Source organism: Bombus terrestris, chromosome 8, assembly GCF_910591885.1.
Source record: "Bombus terrestris chromosome 8, iyBomTerr1.2, whole genome shotgun sequence".
In the NCBI taxonomy this organism is placed as follows: Eukaryota; Metazoa; Arthropoda; class Insecta; order Hymenoptera; family Apidae; genus Bombus; species Bombus terrestris.
The window spans coordinates 6,248,963-6,263,919 of NC_063276.1; the positions used below are offsets into that span (position 1 = coordinate 6,248,963).

Below are 14,957 nucleotides of genomic sequence, written 5' to 3' on the forward strand. Positions count from 1 at the left end.
TTGACGCTCGTTCCTCTTCCATCTCCTCTTCGTAATAATGCAGAGAAGTAATCAAACGATACAATAACCTGAGTATACGTAAATTCTATTATAGAATGCCTGTGCGATGTTCGATTTTTCGATTGGTCGATGGTCTGATTTTTTGCCAAGTGACATTAAAACGCATTGATCAATCCCTCGCATTAAAATAATTCCCCAGTATGCGCCATGTGCGTGTGCTCGGTCCCCAGCCTATAAACCAGTATCCCGTCCGATGGTGGACGATAATTTATATCCGGGAATAGAGGCTCCCCGACAGAATCCAAAGAGAGAGAGAGAGAGAAGAAAAGAGAATAGGAGGAGAGAAAGAGAGGGGAAATTTACACAGCAGTCGTAGTAGATCGACGCGCTTCAGATCTCCCCTGCTCGCGCTCGAGAATTTGTGCAATCTGATTTCGGGCTGAGAGAGGGTTATTCCTCTCCATTATTTCATTAAAAGGCTGAATCATGCCTGGTACGACCATATAGCCGATATCCACAATTGAAATTTTCCACTAAACGTTAACTACGATGCACTGACTCGTATGAAAACTCTTTTCAGACATGCGATGAATTTTAAGATCATCGAACAAGAAAATGATAATTCTCGTTCATTTCGCGGATGGCAAAAAGATAGCGCGCGAGACCTTTCAGCGATCGATTCGCATGGAAAATCACGCTTAATCGTGGCGCGATAATGTGATGTATCACGAAATATCTTCGCGGATGACGTTCCTAGAGACGATATTTCAAACCGGCTCGTTTATCAAACTTTTTTGCAATAAGACAATGCCGCATCTTAACGGCTCCTTGACTAATATTTTCACCGTGATTAATGTCTTCCGAGATATTATTCCTCTGCGCGCTGGCTACGATGCTTTCCGTTTTTCCCCTCCTTTTTCACTATCGTAAGTACTTGCAATCCCTCACGTAATCACTTTAAGTTACGTTAAAATGGAATGGCTTATTTAATTCGAATGAAATGTTAAACTTTTCGAACAGAGTAGAACTTTATTTACACGGACGAAATGTTACTTGTAATTAGTGCCTGATTAATTGAAGTTTATGATTCACAATCTTCCTTATTATCTCAAAATATATATTCTATGTCAGAGTTAGTTAAACTTTGCAGGTTGCCTGTTTCCACTATGAGTCTGTTTGTCTCCCGCAGATTTATATAAACGGAGTTCTACTGTATCTCGCTAGAGAAAGGTGCCAAGGGTATAATTAAAAATATTTCATGGAAAAAATACTTTAAAAGAGTAAGAATTGGAAAATAAGGGGGGGGGGGGGAGAAAAAAGCACTTCGAGTAAGTGACAAGCGAGGTAGAAATACGCTTTTTCCAATCACAAGTTCATCAAAAAGCGCTTTGAAAATCGCGGTAGCTGGCAGGGAAAACGTGTGACGAGCCTCGGGACGTTGCGGCTAGCGTTCGCCGCTTCGACAAAAATTGAAGAAAAAGCGTGACGAAACGGTGAAAATGCAAATGACAATGGTTGCTCTCTCTCTTTCCCTAAGTCTTTACCGAATAATAGCGTATTTTTCAATTAAACACTACCTATTTTTGTTTCCGTGCGACGCAGCCCGACACAAAGGGTGTTCCATTAATTCGAGATCACTTTGTCCTCTCTTCTAGAGCGAACGCACGATGGAACGAGGCGACGAGAAGAGAAAAGGTCGATCAGGTCCGTCCAGTTAGAAAAACTGCGACGACCAAGCAGGAAGCTCGCGAGCATTAAGTTTTTGTATCGTTGGAGATTGACGAAGGCATGAAGCTCTCGCTGTGAAGTACAAAGAGCCCTCTCTTTCTCTATCCATTCGGGCTTCTTCGTTTCTTTCTGCCTCTGTAGCTATCCAATGGGCTGAATGACGGGCTATGAGCTCTCTTGCAAGGCATATGTTAATAGAACACGCGTGATATCTGATGAGTGCGAGATTTAAGTACTCCAGCAGCCAATTTCCATGGAAATCACGGTAGCATCGAAATCAGAAATAATTAGTTCCTCGAGACGATCTGTTCGTGAACAGCTTCGAACCAATAACCCGTTTATATCGCTTCGGAGGAAGAGATGATGGACGTTCTGCCTTTTTTTCTTCGAATTTTCGAGTGATACTCGAGCGCTTTTAATGGAAGTGCTCTAACGAAGTATTGATATGATTTTATTCACTAATCCACGCGCGCCGTTGAATGGTTTGCGATAACGTTATTTCTGATATTATACCGTCGTTTTTCATTACACGCACGTACGACTTTCCAAACATGGGATACCGTTCCATTCGATCGAGCACGAGAGAACATTGCAATGTTGTTGGTGAAATTCTGATGATTTTGCGCCAGATGTAGTTTCAACCAGCATGTCCTGCGTACATACACACGCGAAGCGTCGTCAGCTTTGATTCGCGTTTACGAGCTGACGCGCTGAGCTGCTTTCGTCACTTCATTACGATATTTGATCATGCAAAGCCAACGTATCGATGAATCTGCAAATTCCGGACGGAGGAGCGCAGTGTCTGCGAGTCTGAGCAGACTTTTCGCGATTTCCAGTTACCAAGCTAACGATGCCGTCCCGGGATTTCCAGTGTCTCTGCTCGTTTTGTTCGAGCTCATCGATATTCATGTTTAGCTGCATCTAGATATCTGGAACAATATGTTGATTAAAAAATAGGTAAGGAAGCGAGTTATTTGGAGGAGACGAGCTCGTCGTGCAACAATACCAGCTATTTTATCAACAATTCCTACGATTCCGCTACCATTTTCGTTGCCGACGACCAAGTTAAATTAGATTCGAGAACTTCAGAATTCAATTAAGAAACAACAACAAAGTTTTCTCCGCTGAATCCAGGTGGAAATTGAAGGAAAATATGTATTTTTTCGCATTCGAATCATCGGTTGCACTTGAAATTGCGGAACACAAATCAAGAGTGGGTGCAAAACTACGAAAGGGTGATAAAATCGCGAGTGGATGTACGAGACACGGGAACGAATTTTTCGCAATGAAAACATCTTTTCGCATCGTCGTCGTTTCTTTCGTGAAAAAGAGAGCTAGCTTCGGCTAATTTAATTCCGATAAAGTGGCAGACGACTTAATGCGATCGCCTTTGGAGCGTCTTAAAGTTTCGAGAAATAGCTAGTTTCGCGACAAGGACAGATAGTATTTTTTCCTCTTCGTTCGTAACTCTTTGTCGAAGTAAGATAAATAAAAAGAAGAAAGAAATAATGATTTCTCAGCTTTTTAATTGAATTTATTTCTCTCGCTCCGTTGATTCGTCTCGCTATTAATACGATTTTTCTCGACGAAACACGCGTTCGTTGATGCGTTCGTTTAATATCGCACGGAGATATTTTACAATATCGTAACGTTAAACGATCTTGCATTGGAAATTTCTCGGAAACTTAACGCAGTACCGAATAATAATACTCAACGGAAGTTTCAACATCCACTCTGTAAAAAGGAACTTTTAATTTGCTCTATAAAAGACAGCTATTCCGAATGAAAATTATACGAGAGAAAAGTTTGGAAAGTTATTAACGTCGTAACACAAACGTATGTGTCCGACAAATTCTCTTGTCAGAATTGATAATCATAGCTGTAACAAATTTCAACGCAGTTGAAAAATTACCTCTTAATCTCGTTTTGTCACTATCGATGGATTTTTAGAACAAAGTAATCCGTCAAGCGTTTTCGAAAATGAATTTCAAGATGAGGCAAATAGAATAGGAATCGGTGAGTATGAACAAAGGCCAGGTTCTTCGAACAGAGAGGTTACAAGTGACACGAGGGACGGTGTTTCACAATGGCCTGCGGCCACGAACGGCACCATTGGCGATCGTATGTCGAAGCATAACCAAGATACGAGGGAAAGGGGAAACACTCACGACGGGTAAATACGAGTAATAGTTACCTAACTCGGGACCGACAGATATGGGGGACACTTATGAAACAAAGTAACGTCGCATTAAGTCCCCTCTAGCTTCGCGGCCAGCTTTGTCTGGGGCAAACCCTCCGGTTCCCTTTCATCTGTTCATCGACCACTCCCGCATTATCTCGCGAGGAAATGCCTCTCGGAGATCGTTTGCGCGTGGTACACGCGATAAGCGGCCAGGAGGACTCTGGAAAGTATGGAAAAGCTTTTGTTGCGTGTACGTTTATCGAACCTTCCCTACTACTGATTCCAAGCTTTTCATCGATTCTCCAGGCTTTCGTATTATGTATCAGGGAAACGTTAAGAGCGTTCGGGACACCGAAGATACCAAGTTCGATACACGCCGTTCTTCTCATAAGATCCAAGTCTCTGTTCGATAACGAAGCTTATTTCCAAGGGGATATCGGCGGTCAATGCCGTTGTAAGAATAATGAATCTTTAATAATCCGACGCTAACGAGCAGAGTAAGGAACGAGTCTTTTCTCGCAGTGATGTCGGCCCGAGGCGTCGCGTCGCTTCGACCTAAATGCGACGCGGCGAGGCTCGACATACCGCGCGTGCATACACCTCTCCTTTTTCTGCTTATCATCGGGAGGCGAGACATCAAAAGGGCGGACTTCAGCGATGTCGCACGAATCACGCGCTTGATACGCCTGAAACACCGAGGCCAGGTATTAACGAGTCTCCTCGCGAGACCGAGCGACAAAAAGTCGGATGCGACCTCGCTTCCGGCCTTTTCACGATGGGGGCAGGAGCACGTTTTCTTCTCTTCCAAGCCAACTCGCTGGAATCGGACTCTGCTGCCTTTCACCGGACTCTGCTCCCTTTCACCGGATTTTATTGTGACGTCTCTTTTCAAGGGGAGTGTCTTGACACTCGCCGACCCGTCGCCTGACTTCTGAGTGGCATTTCGTGTCGCCGCCAATTCGGATTCACCTCGTTCCGTATCTCTGTCTCTCTCTGACCGCTCTCCAAATTTTGATGCCAAGCCCGTCGATTATTCTGCTCCGTGAATCTTAACACAGTTGATGATAATACATAGGAACGAACGACGATGTTGCATGGTATGTCGTTTATTAGTTGTAGCTAATTTCACGGCACTATGAACAAGCGTGGCTCTCTGGTCGGAAATTCAAGAAACGTTTCGAATTTCATAATTTCATAATTTGAAGACAGCGACCGAGCATGGCGCATGTGTCACGCGACGACACTATTTCAACGCCCGAATTTTGCCCGGCTTAACCCCGTGATCTTAGGATTCCTCGTTTAATACCGCATCAGAATAATTCCTGACCCCGGTGATATTTCCCGTTGACAAGGAATTTCGGGCACGATTCAAAGTTGAGGTATAGAGATTGCGCCCCCGTTCTCTTACCATTCTGATTCGCGCGCCCGCGCTGCCCCATTCTTCTCTTGCTCTGCTCCCTATCTCAATTATGGAGAAATTTCGTCCCGCTTGTGAGGAGTAAATGAATCGAGATGACGGCAAACATTAAAGCGGTCTGTGATAACGAACGATAGATGATACGAAATAGGATATGGGTTAATTAACAAAGGAAACATCGCGAGCAACATCGAGGCTGGTGGAATCGAAACGAATTAAAATCACAGTAATTAACAGGTGAAAATGTAAGCTGACTGGACGAAGAGCCGACGTCGAGGGTATGTTAATTGCAAGAGCAAATTATTGTAATTTAGTATTGTGAAGTATTGTTTGGAAACGCGAAATAATAACGCACTTGAATGAGTTGACTGATAAATCGATACGATCGTCAATTGGATATTTACATGATAATTATTAATTACAGCCGGTAACCGTTAAAATAACGAAAATCACGCTGCGATATTGAACATTGTGTAATTATTATGTAATTATTATGTGATTATGATCTGCGACAGTGGTTGCGCGCTTGCCACTTTATTTCGCGTCATGCTCACGTTGATCGGGTATAAAGAGCGTGCTCGGATTTCGACACCGTTTCTAACGAGTTTAACAGACTCGTAAACTCCCTCGATATCCTCTCGAGAAGCGCTCGAACAGATGCTTCACGTTTTTCTCACGTTTTAAGCCCTCCGTTTAAGTCGTTCGAGGAAACGCTGGACGCGGGACTCTTCCCCTCGAAACGTTCGGTAACGATAAGCGAGAACGCGTCTTTGTTATAACTTAAATCTTAATTGCCCTCGAGAACAATGAACGAGTTCCCTTTCCCGCGAATAGACAGAAAAGCGCTGTGACAGTGACGGAGGGACGAAGACGAGCAGAGAGTTTAGCCGAGGGAGTTGATTAGTAAGGAGACTGGAAGAAGTCACGGCACTTTCAGCCGGTCCTGTGAAACAGAGCTGAAGGAGGCCGACGACGAACTCGCGACAGAGTTACAGTTAGCTTTTCATAAAGTTGCCTCGTTATATAAACGTCTGCTTTTCAGTCGTCTGACGCATCACGTTGAGAGCCAGAGGTGTAGACGCCGGACGTGTATACGACGAGCCAGCCTGTCTCCTAACTGTGTGCGGCTAACAGGTCGAATTCGTGGTTTGCTAACGCAATATATTCCACGCAGACCCTGTGATATAGCCTCTCGTAAGGTTTACGGCCACGTTGAATCCACGACGTATAACAACTCACGAAATTGTTCGAACACTTGTTGATACGTTTTATGAATATATGAAGCGTGTTATACAAAACTTGGTCGCGATAGAACAAAATTCTTTTGCCATTTACTAGTGTCATTCAGTTTATATTAATTCTATTTGCAATCGTTTTAGTTGCTTTTAGTAGCCACAATTTGATTTTATTTTATAATCAGAACTCCATACTGCAAAGTAAAAAACGACGTTACTTACAAAACGATATTACGATACGCACTGCATCGATTCGCAGAATGAGGCAGGAGGATATTTGGAAATAAAAATTCCCGGATTACAACCATAAATAGCTTCGTTTAATCATTCAGAATTAAAAAGCCGATTTGCACGCGTACACGGTATTCTGCCTTCATTATTATTTTCGTTCCAACCGAAATGCTTTACAGGTCGAAAAGCATCCTTTAATTTTTCTCTCGATTTGTGTTACACGTTCATTCGCGAATTACTCGTTGGAAGCAGCGAGTAGTCACACGACGACATTCATACCGCGTTAATGCGCACGAATAAAATATAGGATTTCAAAGCGTGGCGCATTAATTCAAGCCAGTAATAAAAGAAACATGTCATTGCAATCAATTAGAGCGGCGTTACAACTCGATAATGAAAATGATTAGATCTGCGTGCATTGACACGGCTGACGTTAGCCGTGATGCCAACAGAGAGGCATTGTGCGCTTTTGCGAACGCACTGGACAATCCCCGAGCGTGACAAGCGTGTTATTTTGCGTGTCATTATTCCTGTACACCGTTGGTTTATTCGAATTACAATTTTCATCGAGCGACGGGTCATTTATTTTCCCAGGAGTGACGGTCTTTCTTTATTACAGGCATTATTTTTTCGCGGTAATAATTGTCAAAAAGTTTGATTTTTTATCAACTCTATGACAAACTACGTCGTCGCTCAATCATCGAAATTAATATAGCTATTCTATTACGCCGTTCAATGTTTCTCTCTTTCTGTCATAAAACCTGAATCAGTTACACTCCAAATTTTGTTGACGCTTTTAGAGGTGGGGTAACATACTGTTTTTAACGTGTACGAAACACGAGTAGCTTAAGAAGATATTGGATAACTTGTAGCGATATTTCGTACAAGAGATTTATCGCAGTCGTCTAATTTTTATGAATTTTTATATACACAACATTTTATGAATTTGTGTAAATACAAATGAAACCTAAATGGATATTTGTTTCGCATTCTAGAAATTGGACATTTTGTATGTGTTTGCACATTATGTATCTCCTGAACGCTTTCCACGTATTCAAATTCTTCATGAGTGCATAAAAAGTCCCGGTCTACCCATAAAAAAACATATTGTATCCGTAATAGTTACCCATGTGATAAATGTGCAAATATTTTCTTGAATCACAAAGTTAAAAAACACGAATCTAACTCAGAAGTGAATATAACTATTTGTTTTAACGTCTAAGAATTTCTATGAATTTACCACACCACAAATCACAAATTAAACGAGGCAAGAAGTTAAAAGTTGATCGATCCACTCGAAGTCGTGTCATTGATGATGACAGATGAACAGGGAACTCTGTGAGGTAAGGAAGTTGTGATAAAGCCACGGAAAATCCGGAGCGTGTCACAATATTGGTCGAAAGACGGTGGAGTGCAGTGCCCTCGGGCACGTCACCGAGTCTGCGGCAGGGCTGCACTTTCTCTCTTTAGCCCTCTCTGTTTCCCCGTCCCCCTCTTTCTCCCTCTCTCATTCTTCTCTGTTCCTCTCTATGCAAGCATATCGCGTTGTTTCTCCCGGAGAGATATTCATAGAAGAGAGGTCTCGAGCGAACTTACGAGCTATTCGTGGTTTCCCATAAAGGACGATAGACGACGGAAGGGAGAGGAGATCGTCACTGACGGTGGAAGCGACGTTTTATTTTTGACGCGCGAAACCAGAGAACGACCGATCAGAATGGACCGCTTCGTTTAGTCCGCCTGGACTACTCTGGAACTTTACGGTGTGTCGTTGATAGAATGGAGATCGCACACAGGTCGTTAGAACGATCGATCGTTGGCCGGTTGGTGATTTGCAATTGACGATTCGTTTTTTCTCCGGACAGATTTATGTATTATTTATTTGTTTATTGACGACCCACTAGAGACCATCGTTGTGTTACCGAAACGTCCCATTTGCAATTTTTTTAAAAATTATCTTGTATTATCGAATTTTGCTTCTCTAATATTGTGACTGTGATATGACTGTATTGTGACTGGTAATTCTAGAGATTCGTTTAATATTTCTTTTATCATCATTTGTTTCGTATAGATAGTATTAGAATTTTATGACATTTACAGAAATTACAATGGTTATAACATAACGATGAAGCGCTATCTGATCCTTGACGGATTAATGAAAAAATGAAAGTTAATAGGACTATGCTTTGAAGATTTTATCAAAGCTTATGCCTAAGATTGACAAGTGATCCGTGACTTATGGTCGAGAGTTTAAATTGAATCACTGGACTCGTTCTACTCTGGATATGTCAGATGTTGTTTGCTTTGAACGCGTCAGGTCGGAGTTCTGCGAACTCGACAGGATGGAAGTGCGATGAATGACTGAGTAATTAGCGGTTAATTGCTTAAACGTCAGCCGAACGTTGCGCATCTCGATACTGCTTTTAAGAAGTTTCCGCAGGGAAACTGGAAGTTTCGACGGCTGAACGTACACACAAGAAGGTATCCTGTCTGTCTGCGAGGGCTTTATGGGCGTAAAATACCGAAAGCAATTAACCTTCTGCGGCAGCACGCGGTTCGATACCGATTTTGCTCTGTAATTACTTGAATACTTCGTCGAGTTTTAATCGTTTCACTGCCGAACACTCGGGTAACTCTTCTGGGTTGCGCAAAGTCTCTAAGAAATGCATTAACCGTAGTAAATTCAATTTTCCAATCACGATAGTTCGACCTCTTTTACATGTAGCGCCAGTAATTTGTGCGGTGCATAAAGGAGAAGATCAATTAATTCGCACGCGTAACGTACACCAAATATTCTATATGTATATTAAATCGTGTAACTTTCGAAATATCTGTGAAACTTTGGCGACACACACTTGTATCTTTATCCTTGTTAATTACCAGAGGCACACGAATCGCCCATTAAAACGAGAGATAGGCGGGAAAGCGTGTAAAAGCGCCTGCAAGCGCGGTGAACATTTTAATTCCTTGGATACGAAGATATAACGTCGGCCACAATGGAGAATTTGAGTCACGTATATCCCCTTATCACCGAGCGCGATGCTCGTCGCAAGGAAACGAGGGCTAATCGTCAGTGGGTATTTCATTAGCTCGATAGGTTAATTGACTTTATCGGTATACGCCGGGCGTTGCTAATTGCGAGAGCAGTTTCACTCTCTTTAGCCTCGACGTCGGCTGTCTTTGCTGTGGTCGAGCAAGAAATTTGGCTTCGCCGTCTTCCAGACTTTTTGCCAGCTGGTCTTAACTCCTTTTCCACGGCCTCATCTCGTCCATTTGCGCGATCTACGCTTCACCATCGTTTGCGGCTACTTGCCCTCTTACAAATGTCTTTCTTTCTGCGAGAAACCCTCTTCATATTATTGCGTTCGGGGAACGTGCCTTGATTTACAAACGATGATAAAGATCAAGACGAATTAGCGAGTATTTCAATGAAATTGAAAGCAGTACCATGTTCGTGTTTTATTAAAATAATCCTTTATTAATTCAAGTAGCAACTTCTTCGTGCAATCTGAATAAACGATTTTCGAATATCGCGGCACTTTATATATCACAACCTAATAAAAGAGGAATTAAAGTATCAGGTCGTAATAAATTTGTCTGCGATTGTTAATCCGCGTAAGAAAACGTGTACGATGAACAACCAGCTACAGGATTATCGAAGTTTCGCAAGTTCAGCGAATAGTGTAGTTAGAATTAATTAGCGATGCAAACCAGCCGATTTCCCAATTTCACTCCGGCACACTCTATCTTGGAATGCAAAATTGCTTTCCTACTTAGCACCCCTACGCTAGGGATTGCTTTCTCGTGGTTCAACCGTTTCGTGAACCAATTTCGAATCACCGTCAGGGTCTTAACAAATCTGTTTAAGAAGCCGCGATATAGTCAAAACTCGGTTAACAACGAGGGGTGATGATAAATTTGATAAAAGTCTCATTTCAACGACAGATCCAGTCTCCATAACAAAATTGGCCATTTGCAACCCCTAAATTGAAGTCACGACGATTCCATATTAACCAATTTTTCTTTTGCAGGAATGGCTGATAGGATCCGCGTTACATCTGTACAAATAGCATTCGAAACTCCTAGAAGCAGATACAGAGCAGAAAGTGGATTGGATAGGGATTTGTTTGCCGGACAACTACCCCAATCAATTGAGCCTTTCCAGACCGCCAACAAATAGCCTCTGCCTAAGCCTACTATCTAGACCACAAATCCTGAGTAGAAGTTGCCTTGATCCACTAGGTGTTTACCTACGGACACTCTCTATTTGTCTTATTTCTTTGCAGCAAGTCCTTATCCAATTCATAAGCATAAAAACTTCGACAAATCATCTATCCGTAAGAAAAGAACAAAGGTCTTGAAACTCTCTGCTAAATGAACTAATTTCAAAGATAGAGTAAATATCTCTCATGAAATATTCGAACAGTCGTAGAAACCGTTCATGAATATACCATGTAAGTTATATGAAACATTTTGAAATGTCATAGTATCATTACGAGACTCGATAAATTTATATATTGCTAAATATCTTGTAACATCTATATACATTTTCAGATTGCTTTCAAATTACAGTTTCAAACCTTCAATCACAGTGGCAATAAAATTTAGAAACGTCTCATATAACGCACACGATACATCTGAAAGATTTCTATGATAAATGTCGAAATATTTTCCGGAGCTATACATTATGCTTCACGGCTCGTCGCAACCCTGACGTCTACAGATTCAGGATTTGATTAGCTCCGCCGTTCCTAAAGCCGTCTTCGTGAGCTCGCCGCACAGACAAGTCTTATTGTATCGAGAATTCTCGAGTATCGAAGGATGCGCGTCGCTAAACGCCGCATTCACCGTTACTCGGCGAATCAATTTCCGTCAGAGTCCCATTAACGATCAGCCGGGGTGGCGACGAAGGGCAAAGGGCCTTCTCCGCTTTTCCCTGAGAGATCTCCGGCGACCCTTCGTGAATTTATTCGCACGAACGATCGCTACGTCGCCGAGGAATTCCATTAATCGACGCGCAGGCACTTCGAGGCGACAGAGCAACCGCTTTATAAATGGCGGTGAGCGTCGTTTAAGCTCGGATTTATGCCCCGCTGCAAATCCGAGCTTTCTCATCGATACGAACGACTAAAAGGGCGGACAGACAGAGTCGAGCCTTCGATCGATTCTCTTTCACGTCGTTGAAAACTTGTTGCACAATCCGATCGATGCGCCTGCAAAATTGACCCGCCCTCCATGAGCCTGGACTCGCTGTAATTGCTCGTTAGCACGGTGACGCCAATGGAAACGAGTCGCCTGCGACCTTGTGGACGATTACACGCGATCCAGATCATCCTCGAATTTCATCCGTGCATGGCTTAGTCGACTTCTGTCGAGGACGGGCGATGTGGGTAGCTTGGAGAAGATATTTCGTCGACTTGGTTGACGGATGGATTAACTACGCTCTATTTCGGGTTTCATTGTGTGAGAATACGAGAAAGTTTGGCTAGCTGTATCTAACAGTCTGAGTATGCCAACGCGTGATATTTATTGTTATTGTTATTACTATTACATTTATCTTTTACTTTATCTTACTTTATCATTTGACAGATGAGTTGCTATTCCGCATTACAAGCTTGGATAATTCAAGAATTCAGCAATTACTATGCTTTGCTCTGATGTTTCCAGAAGAGAAAATATAGTATTTCTTCTAGTACGTACTCTAGTATCTTGGGACATAAGTATCAATCTTATTTGATAAAGTTATTTGATCTATAGCACTCCTAATAATTTTAAAATAACATTCACCGAGCTTTTTCGATGGACGTAGATATTTTTTGAGAATTTTTTGGTCGGTCAGTTAGCGTGCGTAAGTTGAACGAGGCCCATCAGGTGTTTACATTCGTCATTATTACAGTTGTTTTCTTTTTAAAGTTACTTTAAATGTAAGAGTTTTATAATCTGTGTCTTAGTATTATAAGTTACATATTTTCTATTTAATTGTTCGTTTACGAAACGGAAACAGTCTATACACGATTAGAATCCAATATTGGTCGTTTAGCAGGGAAACGTCAGAGGTTATTTGACGCCATTCGCTCGAGAAATCTTCCGTCGAAGCCCGACGACGCGGATCATTGTGTGCATAATTCGATGCGACACCGCGAACTTTTCTAATAAAAGTTACCGTGAAGGATTCGCTCCCTTTCGCCAGCCTACCTTCCTTTCCGATTCCGTGTCATCGTTGCGTCACCATCAGTCGTCCAACATCGCCATTGGAGGAGATTCCGCTAACACGTCCATGAAAGGAACGCGTTAACGATCAATTTCTCGAATCTAAAGAACCCTGGCGCTCCCTCGATTTCCTCTCCGAAATGAACGTCTCAATTCACCAACGCAGATACAGAAGCAGAAGTTTTCGACGCGACGAAGTCACTTTTAGAATGGGGATCGCCGTCCCCTGGGAGTGTACGACAGCGAGAAAAAGCACGAGGAGCGCGATAACCATTCAGAGCATGTAAACAAGCGTGAAGATCGAATGGCGGACGTGCCAAGAGAAAGGGCATTCGGTAGCGTTGAAAGCGTTCGTGGGAACGACACGAATCCTCACGGCTGTGCAAATGTTTAATGTGTAATTAAAAACTAACATCGTCTATTATGACGTATCTTCTTGTTCTCGTCGAACGGACCGGGCGTTACACCACAGGCTCCGACTAATAACCCGACCACTTTTGCCACGCGACGCCAGAGAGAGAACCTCTGTTTCGACTTGGCGAGAAATTACTACCACTGGGACAAGTTTGCATAACCGGTGGAACTCGGAATACTCGAACGCCCGAGGGGCCAACCGCCAATGTCTCTGAATTATTAACGGAAAATTAACGTTTGTGTTTCTTCACGAGGAGGAGGCAGACCGTGGGGCGCGCAAGGGGTTGCCTGGGCTTTCCATCCGGAGCCCGGGAATAACCGGTTCGACTTGGTCTCGACTTCTTGCCCGCGAAACACGGAATCAATGAAACGATTCGAAAGCGTATCGAGGCGTTCTTTTGTGGTCGACCTCGTCGTACACCCCCAGGGAATTTTTCTTTCAGTTCGCGCACATCTCGTCCTCTCGCACTAGCACACGCCAGAAAAATCGAGAGGCATTGTGCGATCGTTCCAGGTGGAACGAGCCACGCTACGAAATTTCACGATCAATTTTTGAGAGACGACTGTAGCCTCGTACGCATTATCGATGGAAAATCGGGGATTACCTATCTTCTTTGGAAGCCGGTGGTTCGGTGATGAGCAGCTTTGTTGTTCGAGAGTGGAGCCTCGTTAGACTCGCTTTATGGTCCATTTATGCAGTGACCAAAAAAAAAAAAAAGAAAAAAGATAGAAAGAAGCAACTGGTCTATTTATATCGAGAATCCATTCGAACAGAAAGCGATCAATATCTCTCATCGCTGAGCGTCCTACATTTCGTTGAACCTCCACCGCTTATAACGATTTAACGCGTTGTTATACTGCCTAATTACATGCTTCGGCTCGCGTTATTCAAATAGAGTCACGATCGCGTTGACACAATTGCGTTTATACAGACTGTTTAACAGCGAAGCTTGGCCGTTATATTTCGTGGTCATAATCAAACAACAAAAATATATAAATATTGCTGATTTAAAATGCTCTATAATAAATATAATGGCGTGTCAATATTTCACTGTAATATTTTTTGCTCGATTATACCCATAGGATATCGCGACAAATATATCCTGTTAATCCTTGGGCTACACTCTGCATACGCACACGCAACTCTTTTGTCCGTGAAGATGTGTTCTCGCAACGACGACATCATAAATTCTTGACCTTTGTTTCATCGGATGAGAACAATATGAGATGCAAGACGCAATGAGGCGTGGACGAAATCTAGCCGCTCCTAGGCGCTCCTTTTCTCGAGACACTGGACGCCACAGTAATGTACATGCTCACGAGTAATTACCATGATTGCCCCGGTACCGCGGCTGATTTCGCTTCTTCCCTCCTCTGTCTCTTCTTCCCGCGCACAATATAACGCGTTCTCTTCCTCTGTACTTTCACCAGGGCAATTACTGCTCTAATTACAACGTTTTGTCTGCCGGCACTACTTTCGACGACTGACGCAGTTAACCGAAATTTCGTCGACGGCGAATCCGCGTACCCGCCACGTGCCAAA

The 14,957-nt window shown here is 42.9% G+C and overlaps 1 protein-coding gene across 1 annotated transcript in view; it reads right to left on the reverse strand.

Annotated features, from left to right (window-relative positions):
- Window positions 1-14,957, reverse strand: part of LOC100649812 (chaoptin) — an 89,039-nt gene that overhangs the window by 54,303 nt on the left and 19,779 nt on the right. The gene's annotated exons all lie outside the window — the stretch shown is intronic.